This window comes from Convolutriloba macropyga, chromosome 7, assembly GCF_964194025.1.
Source record: "Convolutriloba macropyga chromosome 7, txConMacr16.3, whole genome shotgun sequence".
In the NCBI taxonomy this organism is placed as follows: domain Eukaryota; kingdom Metazoa; phylum Xenacoelomorpha; order Acoela; family Convolutidae; genus Convolutriloba; species Convolutriloba macropyga.
Window position 1 is genome coordinate 14,336,867 of NC_134474.1, and position 16,011 is coordinate 14,352,877.

General features: G+C 39.2%; 1 non-coding gene across 1 annotated transcript; it reads right to left on the reverse strand.

Annotated features, from left to right (window-relative positions):
* Positions 1-4,796: 4,796 nt before the first annotated feature.
* Trnal-cag (transfer RNA leucine (anticodon CAG)) lies at positions 4,797-4,878 on the reverse strand. The gene has a single exon. It is a non-coding gene; the product is annotated as a tRNA-Leu (tRNA).
* Positions 4,879-16,011: the final 11,133 nt, after the last annotated feature.

Consider the following 16,011-nt stretch of genomic DNA (forward strand, 5'->3'; position numbering starts at 1 on the left):
TTACAGGTCTTAATTTCAACCAATAATATCTTTCTATTCGTTGATATGTGGTTCAACAAGTGCATCTGCCTCTATGCCGATTTTTAAAACGCGGAAACTGAAATTTAAATGTCAAAAACCCCCATGAAAGAGAAATTCACTGTTTGGTGTTTCAATTTTTTGCGACATCTGCATTGTTGAGATGCCGAAATTCGTACTCTCCATTAATGGAGTTTTCTGTAAAGAAAATTTGAACTTGCTTTTTGATCAAAAACGTTTTTTTGCAACAAACCACTACTACGTGGAATAGTATTTTTGAGTTACGGAAAGTTTCTAAAACGGGTTGACAATTATTCTTTGTCCAGGAGTTGTTCTATTTTGCGGAAGCAATTTTTTTTGAAAAAAATTTGGTGACTGGTCCGATAGGGATTCATGATAACGTACACAGGCTTATCGACAATTTTAAACTTATTATTCTTCGTATCATTTTTTTTCCAACTAAACAATTCAAGACGTTGAGTTTGAGTATATTTACTATTCCTATAATGTCCTCATGATCAAAAATGTATTTTGGGCCTTCGTTGCAAAAGACCTTCCTCGGTGGAATTTCGTTTCAAGGTTTTTCTTCGTATTGGGTTGTTAATAGGAGTTAAATTCTAGTTAAAAATTAAAAAATGGTCGGCCATCATAACGTCTGGGCAGGTGAGTTATAAAATTGCGAGGAAGGCAGCTTTGGAATTTTTTTCCAATAATGTTTCAGAACGGATACAATACGTGATGGCAAGCTACAGGTATGCCATTTTGTCAAGTTCACAGACACTCCCATGCGCAAATTTATTGAAAGTCTTATTTTTGATTCGATAGTTTCAAATTTAGGTTTTCGCAGGATTTTACTTTTAACCATTGAGAAGCAAACTTGTGTTGGTAGCTGTTGAATCGTTTGACTCCAAAAGGTCAAGGTTTGAAAATGATGTCACAATTAAGTATCTCGTTAGGTCGCTTCGACCAATCTTTTGGTGTTCGATGTCTGGCGCTTCATTGAACTCTGTCTTCTCATACCAGCTGTCTCAGTCACGTTTGAATGTCGAATCAACAACTCCCTCGCCGAAGAAATGAAATAGAGTCCCGTGTTCGCCCACTACTGATAGCAATACAAGTGACAGTTTGTTTGAGCCTAACTCCAGAATTTCTATAGGAAACCAGAAATAGGTGATGTCGAAAAAGCAAGAATCGAAAGCTGACGAAGTGCCTCACTGTGCGAGTGGCTAAAGACGAACAATATGCCAGACAAGGTTATACCCAGCCCCAGACTAAACATCATTAAAAAAAGACTAGACAGGCACTGGCTTGACCTCCACACAATCATTTGAGATGTGGATTGGCACGATGGAGCTGGTCCCAGAGGAAATGACTGTCGACCAGAAAACCTAACCTGGCCTGTCCTAAAATAAGCTGCGAGAGCAAGAATTTGCGCGGACGAGACACCAAGTCCACCGCTTGAGGATGACAAGTCTGCTTGCAGAAACACATTTTCATCCAGATTTACATTTGCAATCCTACTCAATCCTGATTTTAAAATTAACTATGCATTTATCTTGTTCCAAGAAACACGGGCTTGTTTTAAATTAGTTGAGTAAGGCATGCTGAATCAATTTCAGCGGAGATAAAGTCCATAATTTGCTCCTTGTCAAGAATTTCTGATATTTGTTTCAGATCAGCATTTTTTCCGAAAGCAGACAAAGCCTCATGTTCTTTCCTATTGGGGCTCTTAAGATTACAAGCTCGTCGTTTGCTGTAGCTTTTATGCTGGGTCATATCTTTCCAAACTTGAAATTCTGTTTAAGATTGCACTTGTATTAGTTTGCATTTAAAAAAAATGTATTGCATCATTTGCTAATCCTGATTGAAACCTTGAATAATTTTAAATCTTCAGTTTGTACTGCATCCCTCAGTTATAGAGCACGGTCAATTACCTAATAAATCAGTTTGTAGAAAATTACTGAATGCTGTTAAGGGATGCAAGTAATATGCGCACAATAATCTGGGAGCTCAAGAAAAAAATATCCAAATCTAAAGCACTATGATTTAATGACCGAGCTTTATCTGTTTAACCAATTTCTTTTGACTTTGCTCTTTTGACCTCGACAGTATTCACTACATTGCTAATTCAATGAGTGAAATTTTAAGTTATAATAATAGTGAATGAAAGTTGATCAAATATGTAAATAATGCCACGTGTGCTTTGGGGGTATATGCACACACTAAGTAGGGGCGCAAAGGATACTGGGCAATTTTTATCAGCCTTTTTGATTTTTTTTTTGAAGATATTTTCGATTATTGTTTGAATAGGAGTTGACTTTCTGCCCTGAGTTGTGCGACTACTTCGTTTATTTGACCCTTTTAAAAAAAAGTTGTTGATTTAATGGCCAATCTATGAATGGAAACGCAGAAGAGATCCATACATTCTATGGCGCAAAAGTGTATTTTGGCAGCATGCTGGCCCTTGATTCTTTTGTTTGCCCTTAATTTTTTCCCTGATTCTCAAAATCACTGTTAGAAGTAATTGTTGCCTCGGAGATTGCTTTGTGTTTTCATTAATACACTGACGTGTGAAAACTCATGTCGCATAAATTACGGGATTTTCTCATCACACCCTCCCCCCTCACCGCACAAAATTATAACCCCATCATGACATAATTACGATAATGGGTGTTATAAGTTATCTGGCACTAAACTTGAGAGCTATAATGAGCAAGACGCAATACATCGAGTTGAGGGGATTTGGGTTTTCCTGTTGTACCCCCCCCCCCCTCGCGAAATTATAGACCCCCATTATGGCATGTTTACTATGATTGGGCGTATACGTTATGTGGCCACTAAGCTTGGGGAATATAATGGGAAAAACCTCCGGGGACTTTCAATTTTTTAAAAGCTTTGTAATTTACAAGCTAAAAATATAAATGTTTCAGAAATTTGTGCACAATGTCTGGGTGTGGATCACTTTGGAAAAAAATATTGGACCCTTCGACTGTATGGGCAGACAAAGACGAATTCCTAGATGTGGTATTCTGGGGCCGACAAGTTGTGTCAGTTATACTTGGGCTATTGTTCGGGCTCACTCAGTTTCAGGGTGCTTTGGCATTGCTTACTTTCTGCGCTTTGAACTGTTTAGCTGTGATTGTCTTCGTCAACAGATTCAAATCAATAGATGAAGAAGAATATGGTGGTTCCTTTGAAATTGCAAAAGAAGGTTTCATGACGGCGTTTTCATCATTTATGGTTGTCTGGATTATTGTTTATACTTTTGTTGTGGATAGCAGTAACTCTTGAATTAGATAATGAACATTATCAACTTGCTTTACTTGTGCTATTAATAATAGTTCCCTTGCCTATCTATTTGTTATTTGAATGTAAGCTGTTTTAAGGATTCAGCTTTACAGTATTTATTGTCTATGAGGGAAATATAGATCTCTTCCCTTTTTGCCTCGGCCCAACCCCATCTCATAGGAGCATGCCTCAATATTTCTACCCACCACACTGTCAGTCAGCTCATGATTCTTTATAGCATCATCATTAATTTTGGGATGAATATGATCTGTGTAACGTATGATTGAATAAGAGATGATACAATGACCCCAGTTAACCCGTTATTAATAGCCGCGAAGAGATAGCTGAGGCTATCATTGGCCTTCTCTTGGATTTTTTTTATTTATTTCGTCGTCAAGATTTTTGTTACGACCATATGACGTCACAGCCACTTCAAATCTGCTTTTTCATTCGTTCATGCAATTTCAACTGAATTGCGTGCATGGCGTCATTTTTCACTCTTAGTGGAGCTAGTTTTTTGTTCATTCGCGTGATTAAATTTTTGGTCACACGTTACTTACCTCACTCTTAAAAATGACTTCCTCACTCTGAAATTGACTTTGCTTTAATTCAAAGAGATGAGGTCAAATGAGTGATTGTCACTCTAATTGAAGGTTATTTAAGAGCAGCAAATAAAAACTGCAATAATTTATACAGATTCATAATCAAAATTTAACATCTCAGCTCTTATTGATGAAAAAAATAAGTTTCTTTTTTGGTCTACAGATCTATGAAGCTATTGCGGCTATTTTGGCAATTTGCCAGCTATGTTTATTTTAAACTGAGTTCAATTCTTTAACTGGAGATTGCAAGAAGCGCTTTGTGATAATCTATATAATAATAATTTGCAATATTCGGATGCTTTCCTCTCTCGCACGAGTTGCCAAGCTGGAAGGAGTTTGCATTAGTTAAAACACCACGGGATCTCTTGATTTATTTATACCTATCCAACTTGATAAAAACATCGAAAGCAAAGAGATGTTTAAGACTTCTCTTTGTTCCACATTTTTGGATGAATTAATTGTGGTACAAAATTGTTTGCGGAGGAAATGAATTGTGCAGGCGGAGGAAGGGGTAACGGGTTGACATTATTCGCCACGGGGTTATTGGCGTGTAGGGGAGTGCTTGTGGCGGCGAAGGAGCAAAACGGAATGCTGGTGGGATTAACGGGAAATGCGGTGGTACGGGGTTTAAAACGGTGGATGGGAGGGCAGGTAGATGTATGCTTGTGGCGGATTATGTGCTAGCGGAGCATTTGCAAGTGCATTTAAAGGTGATGAATGCGGAGGCCTGACTAAATTCAACAGTCCCGGCATGCGCGACCTGCGAGGGAATTGGTGATCTAACTGTAAACCATCGAAGTGCATTGTTGCTTGAGACAGTTGTCGGGCTGTGTTTGGGGCGTGTTATTGTTGGCTATGAAGCTAACAACGCTGCTATGCAAAAACAGCTGACAGGAGTGGGATTCGAACCCATGCATCTGAAAATGCTGCGACCTGAACGCAGCGCCTTAGACCGCTCGGCCATCCTGCCTTTTAAGTCTTGATATTTCTTATTCTCGTTGACGCTGTTTTGATTATTTTTGAAATCATGTGTGAATCTGATCTTGGATGGTGAGAGGTATACTGCTCTGCTTGCTCTTTGTCTTGGACCGAATTGATGTACACTCGAGCAGCAGCAATGAACTCGTCAGTTTTGTTAGTTACAGTCTCTAAGCATTTTTCAAGGTTCTACAGCATCTGGATCTTCAGTCTTTGGTGCCAGATCAAAGAGCTCTTCGTTCTTATCAACTACTTAAGTGAAAGCATCTTTGGACTTCGCAATCAGACGTTCGATCTTAAAATTCCTCTCTTGCTTATCCACAGCACTGTTAATTTCACCAAAGATGTTATTAAGCTCAGCCTCTAATTTTGCCCTCGCACTATAAAGTTTGTTGAATTTGTACTACAATGTTGCCATAATCTTATCGAAACAGGAACCAAAAGTTTAATTTGGTACTATAACAAAACTACACACACATACACAACATAAATGGGTTAAACCGAACCCTAGTATGACGGTTTGCCTAGCAAACCACCAAAGAGCAAAGTTTTTCCTCGAGTACAGTAGTACCCGGCGAAAAAAGAAAGAGTGGTGATCGCAGAAAGCGCGACACGGGATAGAAAGGGAGATGGGACGGACGGGAAGAGACGCCGAACGAGTAACGCACGACGCAACGGGAAACCGGACGAACGGGAGCGTCGGGCAAACAGCGCGCGACGAAGCAGGAAATTGGCACGGGTGGGGCGGACGGCGCGCGACTAAGCGTGGAAACGGTACGGGCAAGCGGGTAGCGCGCGACGGGACGGAAAGCCGGAATAGCACGTGAGGAAGACTTTAAGCAACGAGCGAGGAGGCGGGAAGAACAATGCTAGCAGACCACAGCAATAAACTCAACCAAACAGAATAGCCTTAACTCCAGAACAAACTTAAGTCACACCCTAGAAAGAGGGAGAGAAGCTACTGCCAGGCGAGCTAGCACAAGTCATTATGGGGCTTTATCTGCCAACATCAAAACAATTTACGGCAACAAAGTAGTATAACCAAAGGTCGAAAAAGTCAGGAAATTTATTAGCCGTAACTCCGGAACAAACTCAAGTCACACCCTAGACCAGCATACTAGCGGAAACATTTTACTACAGCAAAAACTCAATATACTACATCATACAACAGATAAACGGGGAACAGAAAGAAATACGGTGAGACGGAAACAAAAAGACGGAAACGGAATAATGAAACCAGATAACCTGCGGAAAACGGACGCTAGTGAATAACGCAAAAATTGGGGAGCGAAATGTTTAGTAAAGCGCTGTTGGAGAGAACCAACCACAAACTAACCCGTAACTCAAAAGTAAACGAAGTCACACCGCCAGTCAGCGGGTAGACCCCAACAATAACGCATGACTACGAAACATTCAGGTTATCAAAGTCTTGGGTGAGTTCCGCCTTTTCGAACGCATGACGGGTGCGAACCGTTTTACGACGACGCTTAGAAAGTTTTTTCGGTCGGGAGCGTGTTATCAAGGACCGGAGGTTGCTATGTGCTAACACTATTATGAGTGTTTTCAACTGAAGCGCAGTCTTCTGATGTAACGCTCTGTACTCTTTAAGTAAACTACGATCATTTTGTTTACCTCTAGACACAATGTCTTTCACTATATGGATGGTGACTAGAGTACTACGCTTGAGCTCACTGTTAATATCAGGAGTTCAGTCTCTGGGGCAATACACGATAGCTTCTATACGCTCGTGATACTTTTCAAGCACTGGAATTAGATGCGATGGTGTTAAATGCTGATTTTCATTGCTGCGATGACGCGACAATGAATTGTTCACCATATCATGCCATGTAACTAGGCGGTTTTTATCACGGAAGAAACGACTCAACTGGAACTGATCAGTTTTTCGGACTTTTACAGCGTTAGGGTTAAACCGTTAGACCCGGTATTGCATAAATCCCTTCTTTATAATGGTCTTGTAACGCTTGAGGCAAAGTTTTTATGGCGTAATGCAGTGAACTGGCAGCTAATATGAAAACCATATAATGTAATGTTTTTTTACATGATTGACGCGGGCTTTGCTCAAACTCCGAACCTAATGAATTTATAAAAATTTGGAAAATCGGATTTATCTGATTTCTTCCTCCGAAATTTGAAAAACTTGACAAAAACACCAGAGTGACTTTTTTCTTTTTCGCTATTCCACGTGTTTTTTAAATACAAGTAAAGATATGCAATCTGTTTTCTATAAAGTTCTGCAATTTTTCTTTTTTTTGAATTTATTCAATATATTCAAACACTTTTTTGCTTCGTGAGATATAAGGCGTATACAGCTTTTTCCAATTCAGAGATACCAATACGTACTTCTGCTAATTGTTCAATTCTAAATATCGGCCAAAACTTTTCAAATTTGCTTTTTTTGACAAAACAAAAAAATATGGAAGATTATCGGTGACGAGGGATAAATGAAATTAATTAACGATGTTCCTAAACAACCGAAAAAAAGTAAAGGGGTTTCTGGATTTGCCGGTTGTATTAATTTACTGCATCAAAATTTGGTGAGAAAGTTTGCAGTTGGATCAGTCTTACAGTTTTGGAGTTTTGCTCTGGCTCTCATTTGTTTCGGTCGACCCTTCAACAATGTCGATTTTGCGAATCCTAAGTTGATGGTTTCAATCCACCATTATCTGCAATCCAATTATCTTATTGTGACGCCACTTCCTGATGGCCCTGAAGGACCGGTTGGAAGACTCGGAATCGCAGTAAAGGCCTCTCCACCCACATCCCCGGCATTGTCTAATTTGCGATCCGTTGAGACTTGAAACCCGTGATTTAGCTGATTGCCTGTTTCGCCGTGTCGCATTCTGTTGAGATTTGTTCCAGGAACCACAACTGAGTCAGTTGCCAATCTTTACGTGGTCTAAATTGGAACTCCCGGCTTATGAGTATAGTGTTGCGAGAAATAAATCAAACGAAAGTTATCTGATTAACTCGATTAGTAATGATTTTCACCAAATTCTGGTGTGTGACAATGAGGCTTACAAACGCTGTGCAAGTAGGCTTTATTTTACTAAAGGTAGCTCTGTAGAATGCGGCAACAAAAATATAGGTGATGATAAACACTCTATCGCAATCTTTATTCAAGATATTCAAGATTTAAGCAGCGTAACATCGTGTCGTTCAAAGGCAAAAAGCACATCATAAAGGCTCGGCAAATCTATCTCTATTTGTTTGCAGGTCTTAGTCTGGGTCACCAATCTAAACCAATCCGTTTAAAAAACCGAGTTTTTTTTAGGCTAAGCGAACTCTTTTGAGCCATTTTGAAAGTTATTCTTAGTGGGAAATCGGTTTTGGTATTTCTGAGAAATAATACGTTTAGTGCATTTAGAACGGAAAATCTAAGCAAAAGTTTTAGTTTAATACGCACAAAAATTCTCTATTTAATGATTTATTTTATTCCTTTCAATTTACTCGGTAACAAAGATTGAAAAAGTTACTCATAAAACTGCATCACAAACAAAGATCACTATTTTTCTCAGATATCATTGTTTATTTTACGCAACAAATTTCTGTTGTGAGTTCATCAGTGTTTGATTTTTCAATACATCAGGACTGTCCCAAATGAGTAGCCAATCTCAAAGACCTTTGCTTCGTTTAACTTTAGATCATCCTCTATTGATTCGCTTACCTGTTTCTCCAGTTTCTTAATTTTGAGAGCTTGTGACACATTGAAGGTATTCTTCTTCTTCTTTTTTGTCTTGAGAAGGTTTTGCAAGTGGGATGTTTTGCTGGTAATCCAGGGTGACTGGGACTTTCTGTGTTTGGTGACTTTCTTCAAATCGTCCTCCATGATGCCATGGAACCATGAGTACCAAGTTTGAAGGAGAACGTCGACATTGCTGTAGCAGTGTGGCTGAAAAGGGTTTTCAAGAGTTGCAGTGACAAATGATTCCCAATTCGCTGATTTAAGGCTGTAAACTTTCTGGAGTTTTACAGGGGTCCATCTATTGACATTCAGTTGGATAGTGGTGACGTATGCAGGGTTGTCGGATACGTGGTAGCGGGATGCGATCTGTTTGTCCTCCTCGGAGATGTGAACTTTTTTGTCGTCATTACAAAGGAAGACGTCGAGAGACTTTTCGTTGTTGTGTTCCAGAATCTGGATGAAACCTTGCTCACAAAGAATTTCCAAAATGCTTTGTTCGTAGTCGTCGGTTGATTCCATGCTGTCCCACGAGGTCTAAGAGAAATTAAGATCTCCGGTAATGACGACAAATTTGCAATCTAGAAATCCTTGTTTACATTGAGAAATCCGTTGAGAAGAGCAATTAATTTATCACGTTTCCATCGGAAGGGACTATTTACAGGGGGATTGTAGAGGCAACATATGAGAAAATGTTGGGAAGCGTTTACTCTAATGACAAGAGATTCCTCGAAGGTGGCACCAATTGCACTAGTTCGTGTGAGATTGAGGGCTTAATGCCTCTCAAGACACCTCCATGTTTCGTTTTGATGACTGAGCTGAGTTTGTCAACTCTATATACAGTGGTTTGTAAGAAAAAGTACTTCAGGGACTAGCCATGTTTCGGACAGGCAGATTGTCGTAATTGCCCTCATGGACAGAATTTGCGAAGTCTTTCGAAGGAGAGTGTGTTACGAACATTGAAGCTCAGAATGTGCATATCTGGTGATATTTTGGTGATACCCGAGTATAGTCACTTTTGTTCTTTTACGGTAGAGACTATGGTCCAGGTTTTGTCAACTAGTTTCTGAAGTTTAAGGTTCCTGATGCGTAGATGTTTTGAATTGAAACCATCTGCAATCATTTTGCGTCTGAGGATGACAGCCTCGTTCTCCTTTTTCATATCTTCTTTGCTCAGTTCGTGACTTATGAAGACAGGGTTTGGAATTCTGGAATAACCTTTCAGCTTATGGGCTGATTTCACCATTACTTTTTTCTCGAGTTCGTTATCAATGTTGATTATGATGGTCCGGGGTTCTTTCTTTTTTACCGAGTCTGGTCAACCTGGTTAACTTTGCTTCAACGCCTAGCTGATCCATTTTGTCGAGAACATTCTTCTTGTCATCCTGAAGCCAGTCTGTTGTATCATCAGGTGCTTCGGGCACGCCCTTCATTCTGATTCCCAATGACCGTTTGAGAGTATTATCAAAGGTCCTTCTGCCGGCCGTTGCATCACCGACTTTGCTTGCGTAACTGTTGCTGGGTGGTTGTGACTCTGTCTTCAGTTTCGTCATTTCAGCTTTCAGTTCATCAGCTTTGATAGCAGATTGTTCCATGGTTTTCATGAAGTCAGAGAGACATCTTTGCTTCGAGAGCTTTGATATTCGCTGCCATTGGGCTGTTCTCTGTGCTGCGAATATTGCTGATTTTCTTAGGTTTGCAGCCGTTTCAGACCATGATTTGCGCGTCCTCATCCGGTGCAATCCTTAGTAAAATGCATTGTACAGCCACAAAAATAGCATGGGGATGTTATTCTGCGCTCGCAGGACTTGCACTGGGTCATGTCGGAGATGTAGCTTTGTGTTTAGGTAGGGTATTGCTGAGGGACGGGGTGTCCTGTTAACTCGCCTATGAAACCTTAAGGTATCTGCGGAGAGATACCAGGACAATTGAGCTGGGAAGGGATCAGGAGCAATTTCAAGTATTTTACTACTACTACAATTACTACTGACCTTTCAAGGGGTAAGTGTCCACAAATGCAGAGGGGTTGTTCACGTGAACCACAGAAAGAAACTGATTTGTGTCCTTCGTTGTCTTTGTCGACGTTCTAGGACTCAAACAAGATCTTCTCCTTGAATAGCTTCTTTAGGTTTTGAGTCCGTCTGATGATAAGTGGACTCCGTCCTCAAGAATGTATCGACCACAAGTATTTAGAAACTGATCTATAATTCCAGTGAGCGTTGCGACTTAGGCCAAAGAGAAGATGGTTGACTGATTTGGGGCGTTGCGGGTTTTATATCTTTCTGGAGTTCCAATCACGTAAACTTCCTCTGTACGATCGGACAGAATGTCGGCTGGTGCTTTCAGCTCGTTTGCAACTTACTGAGCTGGTGTTGTGGAGACGTTACCACCACGAAGATAGCTGTCGTTTCCACCGATGAGTAAGATTACCGATTTGTAATGACCAGGTTTTGGAAGAAAATTGTACAAGTGTCTGATTTGTCCGCCTGGCAAAGTTAGCACATTCACAACTCCAAACGCGATGGTAGTGTTATTTCGCACACTGTGAGTCTGAGAATCAGAGATGAGAAGATGATCACTACTCGCCTCGTGGAAGATGTGAAATCTCATGAGCAGGAAAATAATAAACAGAGATGGATATAGGGCCACAACAGTCTGAAAAACACTATTTAATAAGGTGAAATGCTAGGATTTTCCATTTTCTCACGCGAAGAAAACTCCCAAAAATATTGAAAGATACTAGGACCCTAAAAAATAGATACGTAGATTTCCGTACCCAATCTATATTTGACTCCAATATTCCTATAGCACAAACAATATCAGATGCAGAGATGAGAAAAGGCTTTGCCAATACAATTTTAAAATGAAAACCTTTATTACAGGATTATTGCAAAAGTAGAAGCTGTGATATAGGTGACCTAATAACTTTCAGAGCAGACAATAACTTAGTATATAATCTGACCACTAAAGCCAAGCTTTATGAGAAGCCAACAACTGATAGAATCAAAACAACCGTACCCCTACTTGCTATCAAAAATCACGCTCTAGGACTAAATTTACGCTGTATAACTATGCCAAAAATAGCTTGTGGTTAAGATGGAATAGACTGGAGAGATATATCTTCCCTAATTGAACAAACATTTAAGAATTCAGGAATAACTATCTATGTGTATGCAAGTAAAGATGACATTGAGAAACTACAAAAAATAGAAACCAATACACTAGAACAAGAAGAGTTGCTCGAGATTATTGAAAGCGAATTGATAGAGAAATGCAAAGAAGATGAAAGAGAATTAGCTACCGACCTACCAAACGAAGCTAAAGAATTATGGAGACATAAAGTCAATGACTAGTTTCCCAAGTTTAGAGATAAACTACAAAGCAACCGAATCATATATAAAGCAATTAGTGACTTTGTAATTAAGCAAAATAGAAATACAGCTCAAGACATAGAGTATCTCGAAAAGTTCTTGGATAATTTTGATTTCACACAAAGTGATTTAACTGATGAGGAATTATTTGAGTTAATAGAAATAATACTTGAGGATAATGATGTTTATTCACATCATAAGTATGATTTCGGCAGAACTAAACATAAAATTTATCTACCCGTAAAGAAAGACGCTACCATTAAAATGGTAATTACACTATGCCCCTGAACTGCATATTCACCGTGGACAAACGGCAAAGTAGAAGTGCAAAACAAACATTTGACTAATTACTTAAGACATTTTATTAGCCAAAGTGGATCTAATTGCTCTGAGTACACCAGTGAATTTGCATTTTCGCACAATAGCGATGTAAACTATAGCACAGGATATACCCCTTATGAAATACTTTTCGGAACAAAAACGCAAATACTCTTATCACTAAAGTTAGGTCTACTACGAGATAATCAAAAGAAATGCACATCAGAGTATTGTAGTAATCTAACACCACACTCACATAGTGAATAAAGTTGTAATAACAAAAAGATAGAGAAATTTTTACAAAACAGGTTATCTAACGGAATGCTAAAACGAGATTATACATTTAAAACAATATATCCGAATACCTACACTAAATATAGACAAACTACGAATAAAGCTTACAAGTATAGAAATAGATTTAAACTCGGAAGGCCTTAACCTGAAGGTAGAAAAGTATTTTTAGAAAATCACTCTAAAGGACTACTAAAGTCTAAAAAGCTACAAGAGCTACGCTCAGGGCTTTATACAGTGCAATGAATATTAACTAATACAAAATAATTAGCCATTATAAACAGTGTCCTTTATACACATCTTAGTAAGAACAAGATTAGTAAGAACTTACCAAGTGTATTGTTGGAAACGGTGTTCGTCACAACCCGCAATTTATAGCAGATGAGATTCTCTTCATACTGCTCTCAATAGTGTACCTCTGTGTTGCCTTTCATTTTGTTTGTATTTTAAGTGGACGGTTCTTCTGGCCCTCTCAGAATTACCGCTGGCATTAGGGAGGAAGCATTCATTGGGCACGTGATAATGCTCTTCACCCTTACGACTTTCTCCCGCATCTTCTTGTAACTCACACAAGCGGAGTTTTTTGCCCTTGATTCAACAAAACAGCTAGTGGAATGATTGTAAAGTGATTAAACCACGACAAGTGCGTAAACTAAAAATGGTACCATTAGCACAGAGATATGTGTAATTAATCCATTAAACCGTGGTCAATTCAAATTAAAATTAACATTTGGATGACGTTGGTGGGAAGATCAAGGGCAAGAAATTGACAACGGTGGTCAATTCAATTAAAAATTATCAGAAAAGTTCCCCACAATTCAATTCGAAAATGTCTCATTTCCTGGAGAAGGTTAAACAGTAAGTGATTCACGTTTTTCTTTGCGAATATAATGTATTTATACTGTTGTTTTGGTTTAGATCTCTTTCGATGAAGACTTCGCGATGCTTGAATTTTGCGATGCATGAACATGCATGTAAGAGTTTTGCGATGCATGAAAATGCATGTTTTCATGCATTTTCTATAATAACCCATTTGCATTACACTAATTTACATTACGCTTACAATTTCAGTTTCTTAATGTCATCCTCATCAGAGTCAACGCTTGAGGGCAGAAAGCCGTTTGATGTGTCTCAGGCAACCGTCAACCAAATCTACCATGTGCCAGTCGGCACGTTCCAATCATTTAAGCAGAAAAAAATTTGACTAATATGGAGCACGTCTTGTTGCTCATCTATATAAGTGTGTTGAAAATTTTAAGATTTGCGGAATGGGTGGCCTGTCTGTGTACATAAACATTAATAGATTATCTCTGTGCTAATGGTACCATTTTTAGTTTACACACTTGTCGTGGTTTAATACATTGCATAGGGGCTGCTGTAACGGGGTCCATTGCGGCACCCGCAGTTTATAGCAGATGGGTTTCTCTTCATACTGCTCCCAATAATGTACCTCTTTGCCTTGGATTTTATTTGTATTTTGAGTTGACTGTTCTTCTGGCCCTCTCAGAATTGCCGCTGTCATTAGGGAGGAAGCATTCATTGGACACGTAATAATTCTCGTCTCCCTTGCGGCTTTCTCGCGCAACTTAACTCACACAATAAGTGGAGACTTTTTTTTGCCGTTGATTGTCTAAACAGGACGCCAAGTTATCTTCTTCAAAACAGCTAGTGGAATGATTGTAACGTGATTAGACCACGACAAGTGTGTAAACTAAAAATGGTACCATTAGCACAGAGATAAGTGTAATTAATCCATTAATCTATTAATGTTGATAAATGCAGAATGGCCACCCATTCCGCAAACCTTGAAATTTTCAACATACTTACATAGATGACGAACATGACGTCCTCCATATCAGGCAAATTTTTTGCTTAAATGGTGGGCACGTGCCGACTGGCACATGGTAGGTTTGGTTGACGGTTGCCCGAGACACATCAAACGGCTTTATGCCGTCAAGCGTTGACTCTGATGAGGATGACATTAAGAAACTGAAATTGTAAGCGTAATGTAAATTAGTCTAATGTATATGGGTTATTTCAGAAAATGCGTGAAAACATGCATTTTCATGCATCGCAAAGCATTTACATGCATCTTCATTCATCGCAAAGTTCATGCATCGCGAAGTCCTCATCGAAAGAGATCTCAAGCAAAACAACAGTATAAATACATTATGTTCGCAAACAGAAAAAGGTGAATCACTTGCTGTTCAAACTTTTGCAGGAAATGAGACATTTCCGAATTGAATTGCGGAAAATTTTTAGATAATTTTCAATTGAATTGACCACGGTGGTCGATTTCTTGCCCTTGATCTTCCCACCAACGTCACCCAAATGTAATTTTAAAAACTCGACCGTCCATTCCATCTTAACTTCGCCCATAGCGGGGGTTTCTGTCCCTTGTGGCACGAGGCTAGCAGTTGAAGGACCTGGCTGTGGGCTAGCCGGGGACACGTCCAGTTCATCCTCGTCGTCTAAAAGACATTTGAATGATCATTGTAGAAAATTTAAGGTGAGGGGAGTGGAAAAGTGCCAGCAATTTGACCTAAACTAAATTTGGGACTTCAATGTAGAAGATAATTGTTGTAGAAAAAATAATTATTTAATACATTGCATAGGGGATGCTGTAATGGGGGTTCATTGTGGCACCCGCAGTTTATAGCTAATGAGTTTCTCTTCATACTGCTCCCAATAATGTACCTGTGTTGCCTTAGAATTTATTTGTAATTTGAGTGGACGGTTCTTCTGGACCTCTCAGAATTGCCGCTGGCATTAGGGAGGAAGCATTCATTGGGCATGTAATAGTGCTCTTCTCCCTTACGGCTTTCTCCTGCATGTTCTTGTAACTCACACAATAAGTTGAGTTTTTTTGTCGTTGATTGTCTAAACATGACGCCAAATTATCTTCAACAAAACAGCTAGTGGAATGATTGTAAAGTAATTAAACCAGGACAAGTGTGTTAACTAAATATTGTGCCATTAGCACAGAGATAAGTGTAATTAATCCATTAATCTAATAATGTTGATGTATGCAGAATGGCCACCCATTCCGCAAATCTTAAATTTTTCAATATACTTACATAGATGACGAACATGACGTCCTCCATACCAGGCAAATTTTTTTTGCTTAAGTGATTGGCACGTGCCGGCTTGCATATGCTAGATTTCGTGCCTGAGACACATCAAACGGCTTTCTGCCGTCAAGCGTTGACTCCTATGAGGATGACATTAAGAAACTGAAATTGTAAGCGTAATGTAAATTGGTGTAATGTAAATGGGTTATTACAGAAAATGCATGAAAATATGCGTTTTCATACATCGCAAAACTCTTACATGCATCTTCATGCATTGCAAAACTCATGCATTGCGAAGTCCTCATCGAAAGAGATCTAAAGCAAAACAACAGTATAAATACATTATATTCGCAAAAAGAAAGGTGAATCACTTA